The sequence below is a fragment of the Lepidochelys kempii genome, chromosome 16 (genome assembly GCF_965140265.1).
Source record: "Lepidochelys kempii isolate rLepKem1 chromosome 16, rLepKem1.hap2, whole genome shotgun sequence".
In the NCBI taxonomy this organism is placed as follows: domain Eukaryota; kingdom Metazoa; phylum Chordata; order Testudines; family Cheloniidae; genus Lepidochelys; species Lepidochelys kempii.
The window spans coordinates 25,463,526-25,480,988 of record NC_133271.1 but is presented as its reverse complement, the minus strand read 5'-3'; positions in this window follow the sequence as shown (position 1 = coordinate 25,480,988).

Here is a 17,463-nt window from a genome sequence, read left to right as displayed (position 1 = left end):
CTCTCCACATGCAGGTGTCCCTGCACTATACTCCGAGGCTCCTGGGGCTCTCAGCCCAGCTAAAGCAGCAGGAGGCCAGGGTGTTGAGAGGAAGGATGGTGTAGTGGTTAGAGTGCTAGCCTGAGACTTAAGAGAGCTGGGTTTAATTCCCTGCTCTGCCAAGGCTTCCTGTGTGCCCTTGGGCAAGTCACTTAGCCTCTGTGTGTGTGTGTCAACTCCTTCTCTGTACAAATGGATAGTAGCCCTGCCCTGCCTCACAGGGGTGTTGTGATGAGAAAGACTGCGAGGGTCTTAGCAACTCCAATGATAGGGGTCATGTTATTACCTAAGCAGCTTGTAATCTGTGGCCTACTGGCTCTTGATGCCTCCAGGCCAGGCTCTGAGAGGAGCAGACCCTCTGGGGATGTCTCAGTGGCTGGTTGCATTCACCAGACCTGCTCATTGCTCTGTTGTGAAGCCAGGGCTTTAAAACTGGCAAGTTGGGCCTTGCAAGCTACAGGCAGGGCTGGCCTAGGGTGAGAGCTGCCCACACCGTAGGCTGGGCTGGAGCCACTCCTGCTGGACTGGAGCCTGACCTCTGAGCTGCTGTCTGAGTTTTGTGTGCTTTGCCCAGATGGTTCCTGTTGGGGCTCTGCAGAAGTGCACTGTTAAGACTATCTCGTGCTGCACCCTCCCTCCGCTGGGCTTTATCAAGCCTTTGCCTATTCTTCTCACCCTGGCAGGAAGCTCTGCATGGGGCTGGATCCAGGCAGAGAATTTCCTTTGCTTTGTACAACAGGAGCCTCTCAAGTGTTTATTCCTCCCGGGGCTGGGGGCCAAGAAGTCACCTGTCTCTGCTTTGTCGGCGTGGTGACAGCAGCACTTTCACTGGGGTCACTCACTGGCCCAGTGTTGCCAACTGTTGTGATTCTGTAGTGAGTCTCATGTTATGTGACGTCTTTCATTCACAGCCCCTGGTTCTGGCATCAAGAGATTGTGGGAGAATCTCAGCTTCCATTTTTTTTTTAAAAAGTCCATTTCTAGCCCTCCGGTTTGCAGGGTAAAGCTTGAAAAGGTGCAGTGAATGTGACCCTCAGAGCTCCAAGAGACGGCCACAGCAGAATCCCAACGTTATTATTTAATGATGGGTTTTGGGGACTCACACACTTGAAACAGTGGGGGTTGGGGCTATTGCCGATGTTGTGCTCCAGCATGGGCCCACCATAGTGCTGCCAGCTCTCATGAGTTTATGAGTCTTGTGATAATTGGTGTTTTTCTTCAAGCTCCAGCTCCTGGAGTCAGGTGATTTCATGAGACTCCCAGCTTTCGTTTAAAAGATCAATTAGCTTGTAGCCTTCATGATTGCAGAGAAAAACTCAAAAACAAGACTTGAGTGCACCTCAAGGGTGCAAAAGCTAGAAGGCAAGTGAAATGTATTACAACATGCAAACGATCTATTTTTTTTAAAAAATTGCATGATTTGAGAGCTAATCTCATGCGTTCTGGAGGCTGACTCATGAATTTGAGAAGCTCGAAGTTAGCAATACCGTAAATGGGTCAGGGGATGTGGGGAGAGCAGAGCTCCACTCAGGGGCCAGTCATTAGTTAGAATGAGTTTGAATGTGCTGGCTCATGAATTTGAGAAGGTTGAGGTTAACAATACTATAAATGGGTCAGGGGATGTGGGGAGGGCAGAGCTCCACTCAGGGATTTCTCCCAGGCCCATCGTTCATTAGAATGAGTTTGAATGTGATGCTATAATTGTGCAGGGCACGTTACAGGGATTCCCTTTACAGTATAAGGAATTTGTAGCCCAGAGGGCTGGCCTGCTTCCTTGCTGATATCCTCTCTTATGGGTTTGATTATTTGTTTTATTATAATAGATTTATAGATTTGTAGATTTACACTAGAATATTTTTGGCAGTAATGCAAAGAATCTACAGTGTCATCTCTGTGAGGAGCTAAAGCAAGTTGCCATACCTATGTTTGTGACCTTTAGCCTAGATAAGTGAGTTATTTCACTTAGGAGTTAAAGCAAGTTAGACCTTTGGCACTGATCGATGGCCTACCCGAGTTAATGCCCTCTCTAAATATAACAGAGATCCCACAAAGAACATGGAAATAACCGGTCTTCCTTCAGAGACACCCCAAGTGTTCTAGCCACATCACGGAAAACAAAGCTTTGTAGGTGATTAGGAAAGGCAAAGCAATGTGTTTGGAGGCTGCCCCAGGAAGGGAAGATGGGGTAGAAAATAAAAATGCAATGGGAGCACAGCACTGGACTGGCAGACATCATAAATAATAATTGGATTCCAGAAATAACAACTGTGAGAACGAGCTAATTGTTATTAATACATAGGAACATGCCAGCCTAGAGAGTAAGGACATCCCGATAGTATGTGGGTGAGGAAAGTAAGTTTGGACAGGGAAGGTGGGCACATGGTGCTCAGGCTCTGGAAGAGGGATAACCCCCCATGGTTAGTTTTTAGTTAGGTTTTAAGTTAGTTTCTCTTGAGTCCCTGGATAGCTTTCTAGCTCTGTAGCTTCTCCTAAGTTCTTCACCTCCCACTCGAGAACTGAGGAACCTGGCCCATCGGACTCTTGGCATGCCAGAGACAAGGCTGGTCCTTTGTCGCTCACTGCCAGGTTACCAAGGAAGGGTTTGAGTGTGTTCAGCTGGGAAATTTTATAGTAAATAATACCACAAGGGCCTCTAGAACAACATTACGTCCTTTGTCATTCTGAGGGATTACTTTTCTATTTAGCTCAATAAAAGTCTTTAAGGCTGTATTTTGTTCTCAGTGTCAGCATCCTTGTCGTATGCCCTGAGGGTCCTTTCAAGACTCTATGTAGTCTGATTCTGGGACAAGACCCTTATTACCTTCTGATCAGATTAACTGGTGAGCCTAAAACCAGAGCATATAAACAATTATCTTATTCATGGGCGGCACGTGAACTGCTGGCTGGGGGAGGATAGCCTCTGCCAGAGGATCTGTCCCTTTTCCCCTGCCAGAGGCCCCCCCCCCACGGCCGCCAGTCCCTGCCCCCTGTCCCAGCCCCAGAGCACCAGGTGGATGGGGAAATCACGGCCCCCTCCCTGGCCCCTGAGCCCAGGGCGGGCAGGCAGGCTGTGCATGCCCCCCTCCCCGGCTCTCAAGCACAGGGCGGGCGGGCAGCACTTGGCCTCCAAAGCCCCTAAGCACAGGGCAGGCGGGTGGTGCATGGCCCCCCAGCCCCAGTGCCCCATTCCCCTCAAGTCCCAGCCTCCCTAGCCCCAGCCCGCTTCCCTGAAGAGGAGCAGCCTGCCTGGGCTGGAGCCAAGGGGGAAGGGCAAGCAGGAGGGGGCTTTGGGGAGAAGCATGGGTGGGGCCAGGCAGCGCTGTTTGGGAAGGCACAGCCTTCCCCAGCCTATGTGACGTGCCACCCATCATCTTATTCCCTTCAAATCAGGTAGGACATTCCACAACAATACAGGCTTTGCTGCAGAAAGCCCTAACAATCCCACTTCTCCGGTAGAAACCTACTGGATCAGAACCAGAGGGGCCTTTGCCAGGTTCTTCAGACAGCCGAACCTCTCTGCTTTCCCCTCAAGACCTGTTTTTATTAAGCTCTGTGGCTTTCACTAGTTCCACAGCTGCTTTGCATTTCCACATATTCTCCAGGGAATTTATACAAAGGAAAATTGCTTTTCCAGTCTGCAACTTCCTTCAGAGACACCCCAAATGTTCCAGCAAAATCACAGAACACAAAGCATTGTAGGTGATTGGGAAAGGCAAAGCAATGTGTTTGGAGGCTGGACCAGGAGGGGAAGATACTGGGTAGAAAATAAAAAATGAATGGGAGCTTAGCACTGGACTGGTAGCATGGGCTGAGAAGGAACACGCTTCTGCCCACACGCTGCGAACATGACTCAGGCCTGTCGTGGAAGGACCCTCCCTGAAGCCTGGCCCTGGGGCTGTTCAGTCCTTGTCCTCTCTGCTGTGACTCCCAGCAGGGCTGATGATTTGTGCTAGTTGCAGGGGGGAGTAGTGTGATGGGGGGACTGGGAGCTGGACTGAGACCCACCAAACTCTTCTCACAAGGGCCACCCAGCAGCCTCAAGCTGGTAATGACTTTCAGTCTCTGCTACCCGGTGGATTTCCAACCTAGATGCGAAAGGCCCTCGTTTCTATGTGGTGGGATAGGCTGCTCATTTGGGTCCCACCGGGACTCTAGGCAGTTGTGCCAGGGGTGCTGTGGCAATGTGGGGAGTTTGTCTATATACAACTTATTAATTCCGTTTGCTGTTATGAACTTTATCTGTATCCCGATCAAACAACAACCTTGGTTTGTTTTCTGAGCACCATTTCCATTGCAAGACCCTTCACCTTGGTGCCTTCACCTTGGTTCTGTAGCCTCCATATGGAGCATGCACACAGGAGATGTCAGGAGAAACTCTTGAGCCTTGCAGAGGAGTAACAACGGAGGGTTGTTAAACCATGGTGGGCAGCTATTCAGATGGCAGCACTGCTGGACACAGCTGGACACAGAAAGGAAACTGGTTTGGTAGAGTGGGCTGGTAACCAGGCAACTGATCACCTGTTGGAATTGGAGGTTGACAAGAGGCCACCTGACAACAGGGTTGCCAACCCTCCTGGAATCGGGCGGAGGCTACTGAAGCCAAACTGGGAGATTTTAGGCTTCTTAAAGGGAGCCTGCCTTAGCCCCACTGTGCTGTCGACCTGGAGCCGCTCAAGATAAGTGCTGCCTGGCCAGACCCTGCACCCCGAACCCCCTCCTGCACCCCAACCCCCTGCCCCTGCCTCACCCCTGATGCTCCTGCCCAAAGCCAGCACTTCAAACCCCCTCCTGCACCCCAATCCTCTGCCCCAGCCCAGAGCCCCGTCCTGGACCCAAACTCCCTCCCACAGCCCGCACCCCCTCCTGCACCCCAACCCCCTGCCCCAGCCCAGAGCCCCCTCCTGCACCCAAACTCCCACCGAGAGCCCGCACCCCTCCCCCCTCCCACACCCCAACCCCCTGCCCCAGCCCAGAGCCCCCTCCTGCACCCAAACTCCCACCGAGAGCCCGCACCCTTCCCCCCTCCCACACCTCAACCCCCTGCCCCAGCCCTGAGCCCCCTCCTGCACCCAAACTCCCACCGAGAGCCCGCACCCCTCCCCCCTCCCACACCCCAACCCCCTGCCCCAGCCCAGAGCCCCCTCCCAGAGCCCTCCCCCCTCCCCCCTCCCACACCTCAACCCCCTGCCCCAGCCCTGAGCCCCCTCCCAGAGCCCTCCCCCCTCCCCCCTCCCACACCCCAACCCCCTGCCCCAGCCCTGAGCCCCCTCCCAGAGCCCTCCCCCCTCCCACACCCCAACCCCCTGCCCCAGCCCTGAGCCCCCTCCCAGAGCCCTCCCCCCTCCCACACCCCAACCCCCTGCCCCAGCCCAGAGCCCCCTCCCAGAGCCCTCCCCCCTCCCACACCCCAACCCCCTGCCCCAGCCCAGAGCCCCCTCCCAGAGCCCTCCCCCTCCCACACCCCAACCCCCTGCCCCAGCCCAGAGCCCCCTCCCAGAGCCCTCCCCCCTCCCCCCTCCCACACCCCAACCCCCTGCCCCAGCCCTGAGCCCCCTCCCAGAGCCCGCACCACCTCCAACCCCCCGCCCCAGCCTGGTGCAAGTGAATCAGAGTGGGGGAGAGTGAGTGATGGAGGGAGTGGGGATGGAGTGAGTGGGGCAGGACCTTGGGGCAGGGGTGGGGCCTCGGGTGGGGCAGGGGGCAGGGCAAGGGTGTTCGGGTTTGCGTGGTTAGACATAAGAATATAAGAACGGCCCTACTGGGTCAGATCAAAGGTCCATCTAGCCCAGTGTCCTGACTTCTGACAGAGGCCTGTGCCAGGTGCCCCAGAGGGAATGAACAGGACAGGGAATCATCAAGTGATCTGTCCCCTGTCGCTCATTCCTAGCGGCTGGCAAACAGAGGCTAGGGACACCATCCCTGTCCATCCTGGCTAATAGCCATTGATGGACCGAGACAGTTGGCAACCCTACCTGACAAAGGGGACTGGAAGTTATAAAAGGAAGGGAGGGCCTCTCACTGGCCATCTTAGAGAGGGCAGAAGGAAACTGGGTGCTGGGGTCAGATAGCAATGAGCTGCAGGTGGAAGATCCTGAGAATGCTGAAAGGAAACTGACCCAAATCCCAAAGAACACTTGAGTGGTGAGGAAACTGAGGCAGGGAATGATGTACCGGTGTTTTGTTTGTTTTTTTTTATGTAAGCAGTGTCAGGATGAGCTCCACCCTGCCATCTGGTGGTGAGGTATGGCAAGTTGTGGAAAAGAACTTCAGGGGCCGATCTCATTTGCATAGGCACACCCACCCCACCTAGAATGAGGCCATAGCTGCCCAAATGGTCACTTTGGCTGCTGTGGGGTCCCCAGTGTCTCTGTTATTGGGGCAGGAAGAATAAATTGTTATTACCCTGATTATGGGAACTGTGCCTGGCCTTTTGTTATGATGGAGGGATTCACCATCAACTAAGTAGCACTCGCTAGGCAAGGGTCATGGGTTCCAAAACTCTGTGAATTGAGAGAGGTTGGGGACAAGTATTAATATTTGGTGGCATGGGCCCCTGGGTGCCGGCCTTACATGCTAATTGCACTTCCTCCTCTCTCCACTGTGGAAAATCGGAGCTAATTTTGATTCCGTTAGGAGTCTAGTCACAGGCTGCTGAGCTCACGTTGGGCTAATGGTGTACCAGCACTGAGGCTCCCCTACTGCAAGCTGAATTCACCAAAGAGCTGAACTGACTAAGAGCTGAAATCACTGGGCGTTGTGTTAAGTAGTGGGGGAGCCTGAAGATCTAGTGTGGAGCAGTTTGTGGGACGGCTGGAGCGCCTTGTGGACAGGCTGGTAGAGCAGCGGAGTGGAACTGAGCGAAGCAGTTCGTGGGGCGGCTGGCGGAGCGGAGTGAAGGCCTATGGAGCTGTGGGGCGGTCAGCTTCAGATCATGTAAGGTGCCCCTTACCTCTCTCCCCGCCCCCCCCCATCTCCACCCAGGTTGGGAGGTAACCCTCTGCAGATAAACTTTCGAACTCTGGGGCTGCCCTGACCAGGGACAGAGACTTTTGGGTCATTGGACTTTTGGGACTTTGGGTTATTTGGGGTTGCTGGACTCAAGAACCAAAGGGAAAAGGGCATGCCCCAATTTGCTTGGGGTGGGTTTTTTTTGCTCATGGGTTGTGTTACGAATCCTGTGGGTGGTGTTTCCCCAACATAATGCCACATTGTTTCTCTCTGTTATTAAAAGGCTTTTTGCTACACTCAGACTATGTGTTTGCGAGAGGGGAAGTATTGCCTCTTGGAGGCACCCAGCGGGGGTGGTATATATTTGTCCCAGGTCACTGGGTGGGGGCTCGAGCCAGTTTGCATTGTGTTATTGGAATGAATCCCCTAGATATTGAACCCGGCCCTTGTTGCTGCCAACTCTGACGGGCAGAAGAGTTACATTTACATCTGTATCTCTCTTCTGCGGTCTAAAGTAAAGCGTAATTGTGTTTAGAAGCCCCTTTTGCAAAGCCTGTGTGTTATGTGCTCAGCTGTCATGTGTCCTAGACGAGATAAGCTGTAAGCCAGTGCGCCCACATATTTGCAGTTCTGGGAAGGTGTGCTGAAGCAACCAGGGGAAGAGGGCTTGGCAAGCTGGTATTTGTCTCAGGAGCTAGGCAGTTGGCCTGGGGGCTCTCCAAAATGGGTTCTAGGAGAATCTGCACCCCAAGAGTCTCCCTAGAAACCCAAAGCCAGAGGCAGAGCCTGGACTCTGTTCAGAATCAGGAAAGCAGAGAAGCACCTGGGTCCAGCCTGTTGGACCCAAACAGCAGTGGGGGCTTTACCAGGGCCATGACAGCTGCCATGCAGAGCCAGCCTCAAACCCCCATGCTCTCCGGTCAGACCTGCTAACTGGAAAGCATCCAAGATTAAGGAGTGGCTCTAGCTGGGTGTGCAAGACCTTCTCTGGCCCCCCACCACAGGAGTCCCTGAGCACCTCCCGGGTGTAATAGAGGTGAAATAGACCTCCCAGTGCTCCCTCTGCCTCTCTTGCCAGCCGGTAGGACAGAGAGCCTGGCTAGGGGAGAAGGTCTGTGTCGTATGTTTATGCAAGGGTGTGTCTTAGAATGAGCCCAGAACTAGGCTTAGCCTAGTGGCCACTGGCAAGGACACCATGTGTTTTCTGCTCAAGTGATGAATGGCTGTGGCCCATGGACACCCAAACATGGGAAGATGCACGGTCTCAACTTTCCAGCTCTAAGCAATGAGGGGCAACTGGGAGGGAGCGTGACGGCAGCGGATGGAGAATGGGGATGACAGACGCTGGGAAGAGAGCAAAACCCAGGAAGGTAGCTTAGCAACACTCTGCCCTGTTGCAGGGAGATGGAGGGTGAAGGGTGCTCCAGGAAGAGTGGCCGTTAATGTCTGGGAAGAGGAGTGTGTGCACCAAGCTGAGTGGGGGGTTCTCATCAAATCTAGGTCAACAGACCTGCTCCCCAGCTAGGATCATCAGAGCTGCTGACTTCAGGGACAGGACTGTATCTTGTATTGTATCTTGACTTTAGCAAAGCTTTTGGCACGGTCTCCCACAGTATTCTTGTCAGCAAGTTAAAGAAAAATGGGCTGGATGAATGCACTATAAGGTGGGTAGAAAGTTGGCTAGATTGTCGGGCTCAATGGGTAGTGATCAATGGCTCCATGTCTAGTTGGCAGCCGGTGTCAAGTGGAGTGCCCCAGGGGTCGGTCCTGGGGCCGGTTTTGTTCAATATCTTTATAAATGATCTGGAGGATGGTGTGGATTGCACTCTCCACAAATTTGCGGATGATACTAAACTGGGAGGAGTGGTAGATACGCTGGAGGGCAGGGATAGGATACAGAGGGACCTAGACAAATTGGAGGATTGGGCCAAAAGAAATCTGATGAGGTTCAATAAGGATAAGTGCAGGGTCCTGCACTTAGGACGGAAGAACCCAATGCACAGCTACAGACTAGGGACCGAATGGCTAGGCAGCAGTTCTGCGGAAAAGGACCTAGGGGTGACAGTGGACAAGAAGCTGGATATGAGTCAGTAGTGTGCCCTTGTTGCCAAGAAGGCCAATGGCATTTTGGGATGTATAAGTAGGGGCATAGCGAGCAGATCGAGGGACGTGATCGTCCCCCTCTGTTCGACATTGGTGAGGCCTCATCTGGAGTACTGTGTCCAGTTTTGGGCCCCACACTACAAGAAGGATGTGGATAAATTGGAGAGAGTCCAGCGAAGGGCAACAAAAATGATTAGGGGTCTGGAACACATGACTTATGAGGAGAGGCTGAGGGAACTGGGATTGTTTAGTCTGCGGAAGAGAAGAATGAGGGGGGATTTGATAGCTGCTTTCAACTACCTGAGAGGTGGTTCCAGAGAGGATGGTTCTAGACTATTCTCAGTGGTGGAAGAGGACAGGACAAGGAGTAATGGTCTCAAGTTGCAGTGGGGGAGATTTAGGTTGGATATTAGGAAAAACTTTTTCACTAGGAGGGTGGTGAAACACTGGAATGCGTTTCCTAGGTGGAATCTCCTTCCTTAGAAGTTTTTAAGGTCAGGCTTGACATAGCCCTGGCTGGGATGATTTAATTGGGGATGGGTCCTGCTTTTGAGCAAGGGGTTGGACTAGATGACCTCCTGAGGTCCCTTCCAACCCTGATATTCTATGATTCTATGACTCTCTTTGCACCACTTTTCCTTCCAGTGTAACTGAAGAGCCTAGAAGAGGGAGCTGGCTTCAGTGTAGCTAGTGCATCAAAATTAACTGCATTCCAGCTGGAGGCACACAGGCGGGAAAACACATTCTTATCAGCCACTCCACACCTGGCAAACTCGTACCAGCGTCAGGCCGTTTAGGGCATTGCTTTTCGCTGCCTTTTTGGTCACAGGCTCACAGCAGCGTTGCCAAAGGTGCAGTTTTGGCCGGCTACACCAGACTCGCATTTGACAGAAGGAAAAAGGAGGGGGATAGGAAAGAGAAGAAATAAGGCGAGGAAGGAGAAAGAACACATGGGAGCGGGAACAAAGTTTCACATTCCAGGTGGTGTTTAGGATTTAGCCAAGGCCAGTGGAGCTGGTGATGTCATCTGGGCCCCTGTTTCTGGCCCAGTCTGTTCTAGACATCTCTCAGGATCTGGCCGACAAAGGCCCACTGGGGTTTGGTAGATCCTGGTGGGGGTGGCAGGCATAATGGTGAAGCTCGCTCTTTCCGGTCCATCCATCTCCCAGCCAGCAGTTGTGTTTGCTGCTTCTTCTGCTTGATTTTTTCCTTCCAAGTCTTTCCATTTCAGACCCCAAAGAGAGGGATGAATGGAATAGCCCAGCCCCTCGTTACTGTTTACCAATTAGGCCTAATTTCCAACACACCAATTCTGGTTCATTAATTTTTAGTCCCACACTTTTCTTGTTTACGAGGCATGAGCGTAACACAGTCCTAGAGCTTTTTGTTTTCACCAGTTTAGTCTGTTTGTTTGTCTCTCTTGAGCATGTTTCCCCATTAACATGGGCTGGTGTATGAACATTTTACAAACTTTCACTCACTTTTCACAGTTGAGCTCATAGTTAGGGTAAGTTTGCAGGTCCAGTTCTGATCACAGCCCGTAGGACCCCACAATGCCTTTTTACAGCCTCCCTTTCCAGAGCAGAACTGCAATCTCACGGCATTCCTCCCTTCTGTGGCTTGCAGCCAGATCCAGCAGCATTCTTAGCCTGGAGGGTTTGTCTGGGAACACCTTGGTTTCTCCCTTAAGGGGGTGGTTTTTCCTCTGAATTAGCTGTGTTTACAATAGAATCTGTAGTGCTTCAGCCAGAGGTGAAAGTAAGCCGGTACGCCCCGGTATGGCGTACCGGTAAGAGCCGGTGTGCCGTACCAGGACCGGCTTTCCGAGAGGGCAATTTAAAGCCCTGGGGTAGCAGTGGTAGGGCAGCAGTGGGGATTTAAAGGGCCCGGGAGCTCCAGCCGCCGCTACTGCCCCGGGGCCCTTTAAATCCCGGCCTGAGCCCTGCTGCCTGAGCCCTGGGGTAGCAGCGGCGGGGCTCTGGCGGGGATTTAAAGGGCCCCGGAGCTCCAGGCCACGCTACCCTCCCAGGGCTCTTTAAATCCCCGCCTGAGCCCTGCTGCCGAAGCCCTGGGGTAGCAGCAGTGGGGCTCTGGAGCGGATATAAAGGGCCGGGGCGATGGCGGCGGTTGGAGCCCTGGGCCCTTTAAATCGCCCCTTAGCCCTGGGGCTCCCAGCCGCCTCTGCAGCTGGTAGCTCGGGGGTGATTTAAAGGGCCCCGGGCTCCCAGCCGCTACTACCGCAGCTGGAGGCCTGGCCCTTTAAATCAAGATTTAAAGGGCCCCGGGGATTTAAGGCCCTGCCTCTTCTGGTTGAGGCCACGCCCCCTGCTCAGGACTCTGGCGTACCAGTAAGTCCTCTAACTTACTTTCACCCCTGGCTTCAGCCCCTATACAGGTGTGTGTGGGGGTGTATATATATATATATATATATATATATAGTGTGTGCATATTCAAAAGGGTTGCATGCTGCAATGCACTCTCCTATTGTTATTAATATTTGTATTACCATAGCGCTAGGGGCACTGTGATGTCTTGTTTTGTTGGAACTGGAGGGACACCTGTGGGACTGCTCCAATCCTCCTTAGAGGTGTAGGGCTCTGTGCAGCGGTAGACAGCTCCCTGGAGAAAGTTCAGATGCAGCAGCAGTGGGCGAGACCTCAGCTTCCGCAGCAACCTGCAGGTTTCTCGGCGCCTAGAGCTGACAGGTTTCAGAGCAGCAGCCATGTTAGTCTGTGTCTGCAAAAAGAAAAGGAGGACGTGTGGCACCTTAGAGACTAACCAATTTATTTGAGCATAAGCTTCCGTGAGGTTCCACAGGTGGTACTCTTTTTAGAGCTAACAAGGGTCTCTCCATTTTCCAACCAGGGGTGAAATCCTGGTCTATCAATGTCAATGTGAGGTGAATGGGCCAGGACTTCACCTCAACTCTATTAGGAGCCTTCCCTTGCAATTAGGGCTGGGAAAACACGGCCGATATTAAGATGTGCATGAATTTAGGTCCGGATCCTCCAATTAGACCATTGTGCCTGCACTAATCCAGTTGCAGGATCAGGGGTTTTAATGAACAAGCCGAGCCAAGGCTACAACTGTGGGTTTACTTAGCAACTTATTTCAAGTGAGCAGGGGGAATAAATCTGATCACTTGTCCATGGGCAGCTACGATTGTGTGTCCAACAAAATAAAACATGGTTGTTCCCATTTTCAGGCTGCAGTTTCATTCTTTCTAGGAAAAATTAAAATTGAATTTTTGTGGTTGGTGGACTGCCGTGTCAGGGCTTTCAGTTTTAGTCTCTTGGTTTTAGTGTGTCTGTCTTTCTTTTGGTTTCATAGAATCGTAGAAATGTAGCACTAGAAGGGACCTCGAGAGGTCATCTTGTCCAGTCCCCTGCCCTGAGGCAGGACTAAGTATTATCTAGACTATCCCTGATAGGTGTTTGTCTAACCTACTCTTAAAAATCTCCATTGAGATTGCCCAAGGCAATTTATTCGAGTGCTGAACCACCCTGACAGTTAGGAAGTTTTTCCTAATGTCCAACCTAAACCGCCCTTGCTGCAATTTAAACCCATCACTTCTTGTCCTGTTCTCGGTGGATAAGGAGGTCATATATCACCCTTCTCTTTATAACCACCTTTTATATACTTGAAGACAGCTATGTCCCCGCTCAGTCTCCTCTTCTCCAGACTAAATAAACTCAATTTTTTCAATCTTCCCTTGCAGGTCGTATTTCCTAGACATTTAAGGTCTGTCTACACAGCAAAGAAAAAAACCCTGGCTGGCTTGTGCCAGCTGACTCAGGCACACGGGGCTCAGGCTCGGGGCTGTTTCATTGCTGTGTGGACTTCTGGGCTCAGGCTGGAGCCCAGGCTCCAGGACCCTCCCACCCTGCAGGGGCCTAGAGCCCAGGCTTCCATCCGAGCCTGAAAGTCTACAGAGCAACGAAACAGCACCACAGACCAAGCCCTGTGAGCCTGAGTTGACTGGCATGGGCCAGCTGTGGGTTTTTCTTTGTTGTGTAGACATACTCTTAATCACTTCTGTTGCTGTCCTCTGGACTTTCTTCAATTCATCCACATCTTTCCTGAAGTGCGGTGCCCAGAACTGGACACAATACTCCAGCTGAAGCCTTATCAGTGCTGAGTAGGGTGGGAAGCATTATTTCGCATGTCGATAAGCACCTAACGAAACAAAACATCTATAAATACATGCCCGGGATAGAGGGGCCTGCTCCTACTCCCATTGTACATGCTGGGAAATGATTGGTACGAGGGTCGTTCCTGAGGCCAGTGTGATCGGGGCCTATCGTGCTAGCAGCTCCACTGACATAGAGGGCTTGTGTTCACAGCCATGGTAACCTGAGTTATAATCTGAGTGTTGCCCCTAGCTTGAGGCCTGTCCACACAGACAAATCCCTTTACCTGAGCATGCTGGTGCACGGAAGCTTTTCATCTGAGTTGGTTGGGCAGTCAGGGGGTACAGGCCCCTCCTTGGTCCTGCACAGGCTCGCCAGGCCTGAGTGGCCCAAACCCCACACTCCTTGCAGAGTGGAAGGAAACACACTATCAGATTTTATGCCCTCAGTAATGGGACGTATGTGCATGTAAATCAGAGCCCAGGTTCCCAGCCCTGTCCTTCCAGCAGCCTCAGGGCCCAGTTCTTCTGGGAGGAGGGAATTTGAGTGACGTGTCAACTTGAACTCTTTTGCCATGATATGTTTTTTTTTTTAAAGGAGGAAATTGTTTGGAAACCAGTATTCTGGGGACTGTAAGAAGACGCGCCTGGCAGGCGTAAGGCCGGGTACAACCTTGTTCAAACGGCAAGGTGTTCTGGGGATTGGAGTTCTTAGAGAGGCCTGTGCCAGTAAGGAACGCTGGGAAAGAGGGCAGGACTATCAATAAGCTCCCAGTCCTCCTCATAGAGAGAGATTAGTGTTTGGGTCTTCAGAGGTGCCAGCTGAGGGAGTGTGGGCATGGACAAACAGAGCTAGAGTGCCCAGGTTTGAGGGTGTGTGTGGTGCAGCAGCGTCTGGGAGGAGGCTGAAGAGGAAGGCTAAGGATTCCCAGGATGATGCTGGTACAGAGCCCCGCTGTGGATAGAGCTGGGGGCTGGTCACCGAGGGGCTTTTCCTTGACAGTTCTTACAGAGGGAGATGAGGAAGGTAGCTCTGGGGAAGGTCAAAGAAACAATGTGAGGCTGGAGAAGATGTCTAGGCTCCAGAGTGCAGCCCCTGATAGGAGGTGGAAATGAATTCCCTTGTGTCTCAGAGGAGTCAGCTCGAGGTGGTGTGATTATACCCTATACAGCAAGAGGGGAGGGCGTCACGCAGACCCTGGGGAGGGGAATGGGCTGCTTTTTGTCTTGCTCAGACCTTGGGTTAGTCCAGGGAGGTGGAGTACTTAATTTGGCTGGACAACTTAACTACCCAACCACTTGGAGGGAAACTGAGGCAGCACAGCTGTACCTGCCTAAAAAGAAGCTGGAAGGGAAAAAAAAGTTGGTATTTTTCTAGTAGTTGCAAGGCTTGTGCCAACACAGGGCTGATTAATGGGCCAGCTCCACCTGCATCAGGAGAGGGCCCAGCTGATAGCAAGGGAGAAGCGAATTAGGCACTAAGTGACTAATTGTATCAACAAGCTGAGCTCCCGCTCCAGCTGGGTGGTCCACCAGAGGCTTCTCTGCCTGATCCCTCCTTACAAGGAGGAGAAACAGGACTCTCTCCCTGCAAGGCTAGGAGAGCCGGGCGGGGGCTGGGGGGGGGGAGCAGCGGGGACTTTGTGGGGCATGTTGGGGGGCGGGGGGAGAATGTGAGAGGTGAATGGCATTGGTGAGCCTGTCTCTAAATGTGTCAACACAAGAGCATGTGTTTCGTAGTGGCCCTGATTATTTGTCTGTCACTAACTCAGCAGCCTGCAATGTACAGGCCCCAGAATGTGTAAACACTCTGAGAGGCTCCTGGTTTGCACTGGAAAAAACATCCAGCCCTCTCCCTGGAAGCATCGCATCGCACGAGCAGGGCAGGGGAGCTGCCAGGCAGTGATGATGATGAGGGCTGAAAGGAGTCATGGAGCCCCATGGTGGGGAAGTTTTTAACCATCATCAATTCCCTGGCACCTCTCCGGTCCTGCGCGCTGTATTGCTCGAGTTCTCGCATCTTCAAGCAGCACTGGGCACTGCACCTCAGTAACTAGTGTGACGGGGCAAGGCCAGATGACTATAGAAAAGTAGTGGGAGATAGATCTATTAGGTCCAGGCTAAACAAATCCCTGGTACCAGGTTAAGTGAAATGGAAGCTGCTCCAGGTCAACTAAGACACCTGGGGCCAATTAAGAACTTTCCAGAAGGCAGGGAGAAGGCTAGGTTGATTGGGACACTTGAAGCCAATCAGGGGCTGGCTGAAACTAGTGAAAAGCCTCCCAGCCAGTCAGGCAAGGGTGCATGTCAGGAGCTGTGGGAGGAAGTTGCACTGTTGGAGAGGCTGAGTAGTACACACCATATCAGGCACAAGGAAGGAGGCCCTGAGGTAAGGGTGAAGTGGAGCTTGAGGAAGTGAGGGCTGCTGTGGGGGAAGTAGCCCAGGGAATTGTACATGTCATGTTTCTAAAAGGTCAGCTACCATAGCTGATATTATTCGGGTCCCTGGGCTGGAGCCCGGAGTAGAGGGTGGGCCTGGGCTCCCCCCCCCACACCTTTGCCCCCTGATTAATCACTGAGATTGGGAGACAACAGAGACCGTGCAAGGAAGGATAACTTCTCCTCCCCTCCCTTGCTGGCTTATGATGGAAATGGCTCAGTAGACTGTGACCCTTGTCTCTAGAGAGAGAAGGTTACGTGGAGGGTCACAGTGAGCCTCTGAGGCTAGTGAAATCCGCCAGGAAACGCGGGACCCACGGAGGCAAGGACAGAGCTTTTTTCACACTAGCTGATGCTGGCTGTCCTAGGCCCTCGGATGAAGGGAGAGCAAAGGAAATGCTGGGCTAACAGACCCTCCTGTAGGCCAAGCCCACCCACGCTTTGCAGCGCTAGGGGAGGGGTTTAGTGTGGAGGACACGGCCCTGTACAGCTGGGGTGTTTGAGTCTAAGCTGAGCAGATGTTCCTGGCAAACGCACGTAAGGTCCCAGCTACTCTGCGAGAAGCTGCTAAAGCGGGACCCAGTTGTGCCACACAGCGCTGTCTGGTCTTGACGAGCAGCTGGGACCGGGTGGCATATTTAGCTGTGTTTGCAGGGCTGGAGCACACTTCAAGCCCTGCACTATGTTGCAAACAGGGTTAGGTGGTAGCCAGGTCCCATGGTGTGGGAGCTCTGAGCTGCAAAGCACAAGGCTCCTGAGCTGGGTGGCGTAGAAGGGTAAGCTGCTCTCCTTCAGGGCAGATCCCAGCTCCTGACTTTCCTCCAGAGATACATGCTGAGGCACTGCCGGTATTGCTTACGTGCTGTCCCCAAAAAGAACATTCAAAAACCAGTCGAGATGAGCTGCTGACTCACTGACTCCTAGCCCAGCAGAGCCTCTGTGAGTGCTGACGGCTTGAATTGTTTATACGCTTCCATGGCCTGTCCAAGCTGCTAGGGATTCTAATGGTGCTGAGGGTGGCTGAGGTTTGGAGTTTAGGACCTTAACTCAGTGGGGGGCAAGAATTATGGGCAATATCCCTCCCCCCATTTTGTTCTAGGTGGTGAAGTGGTTGCTTCCACTGAGTCAAGCTGCTGACTGCAAACACAGCTGATCCAGCAGTGCCCAGCACTGCACACACAGCACAGGAAAGACACTCACATCACTATGCTGTGCAGTTGATTATTAAAGTAAAACGGCAGAGGCCAAGCTCCCCGCTCAGTTATGCCTGTGTCTGTTCCCTCTTTTTCGTGTGGTGAAGGCTGCACGGATGAAAGGGAGGCAGAGTCTGAGCCAAGGCTAGTTGTGACGTTCCCCTGGTGGTATCTGGACCAGAGGTCTGCTAGGTTACTCCAATCCTCAACTCTGGGAGCCAGCCTGACCCTGCTCTGAGAACCCCCTTCCTGGGCTGTTCACACACAGCCTCTAGCATGTCAGCTGCTTCCAGCTACGTGAGTGAGCACTTTTGGCTAGCCACAGCTTGGATTGTGCAACCGAATGACACTAGCCAATGTCTCCAGTCCCAGACACAATCCTAGGAACCTCCATCTTGCAGTATCCAGTTATGCCCACTGGACGCTGCAAGCTTCTATGAGTTCATCAATTTAACAAAGAAATTGATATGTACCGGGCTTGTTATCCCAAGGGGAGTCTCTGACATCCTTCCAACCAAACGCGCTGCTTCAGGTAGAATAAACAAATTTATTAACTACAAAAGATAGTTTAAGATTTTAAGTGATTAGAAGTCAAAGCACAACAAGTCAGAT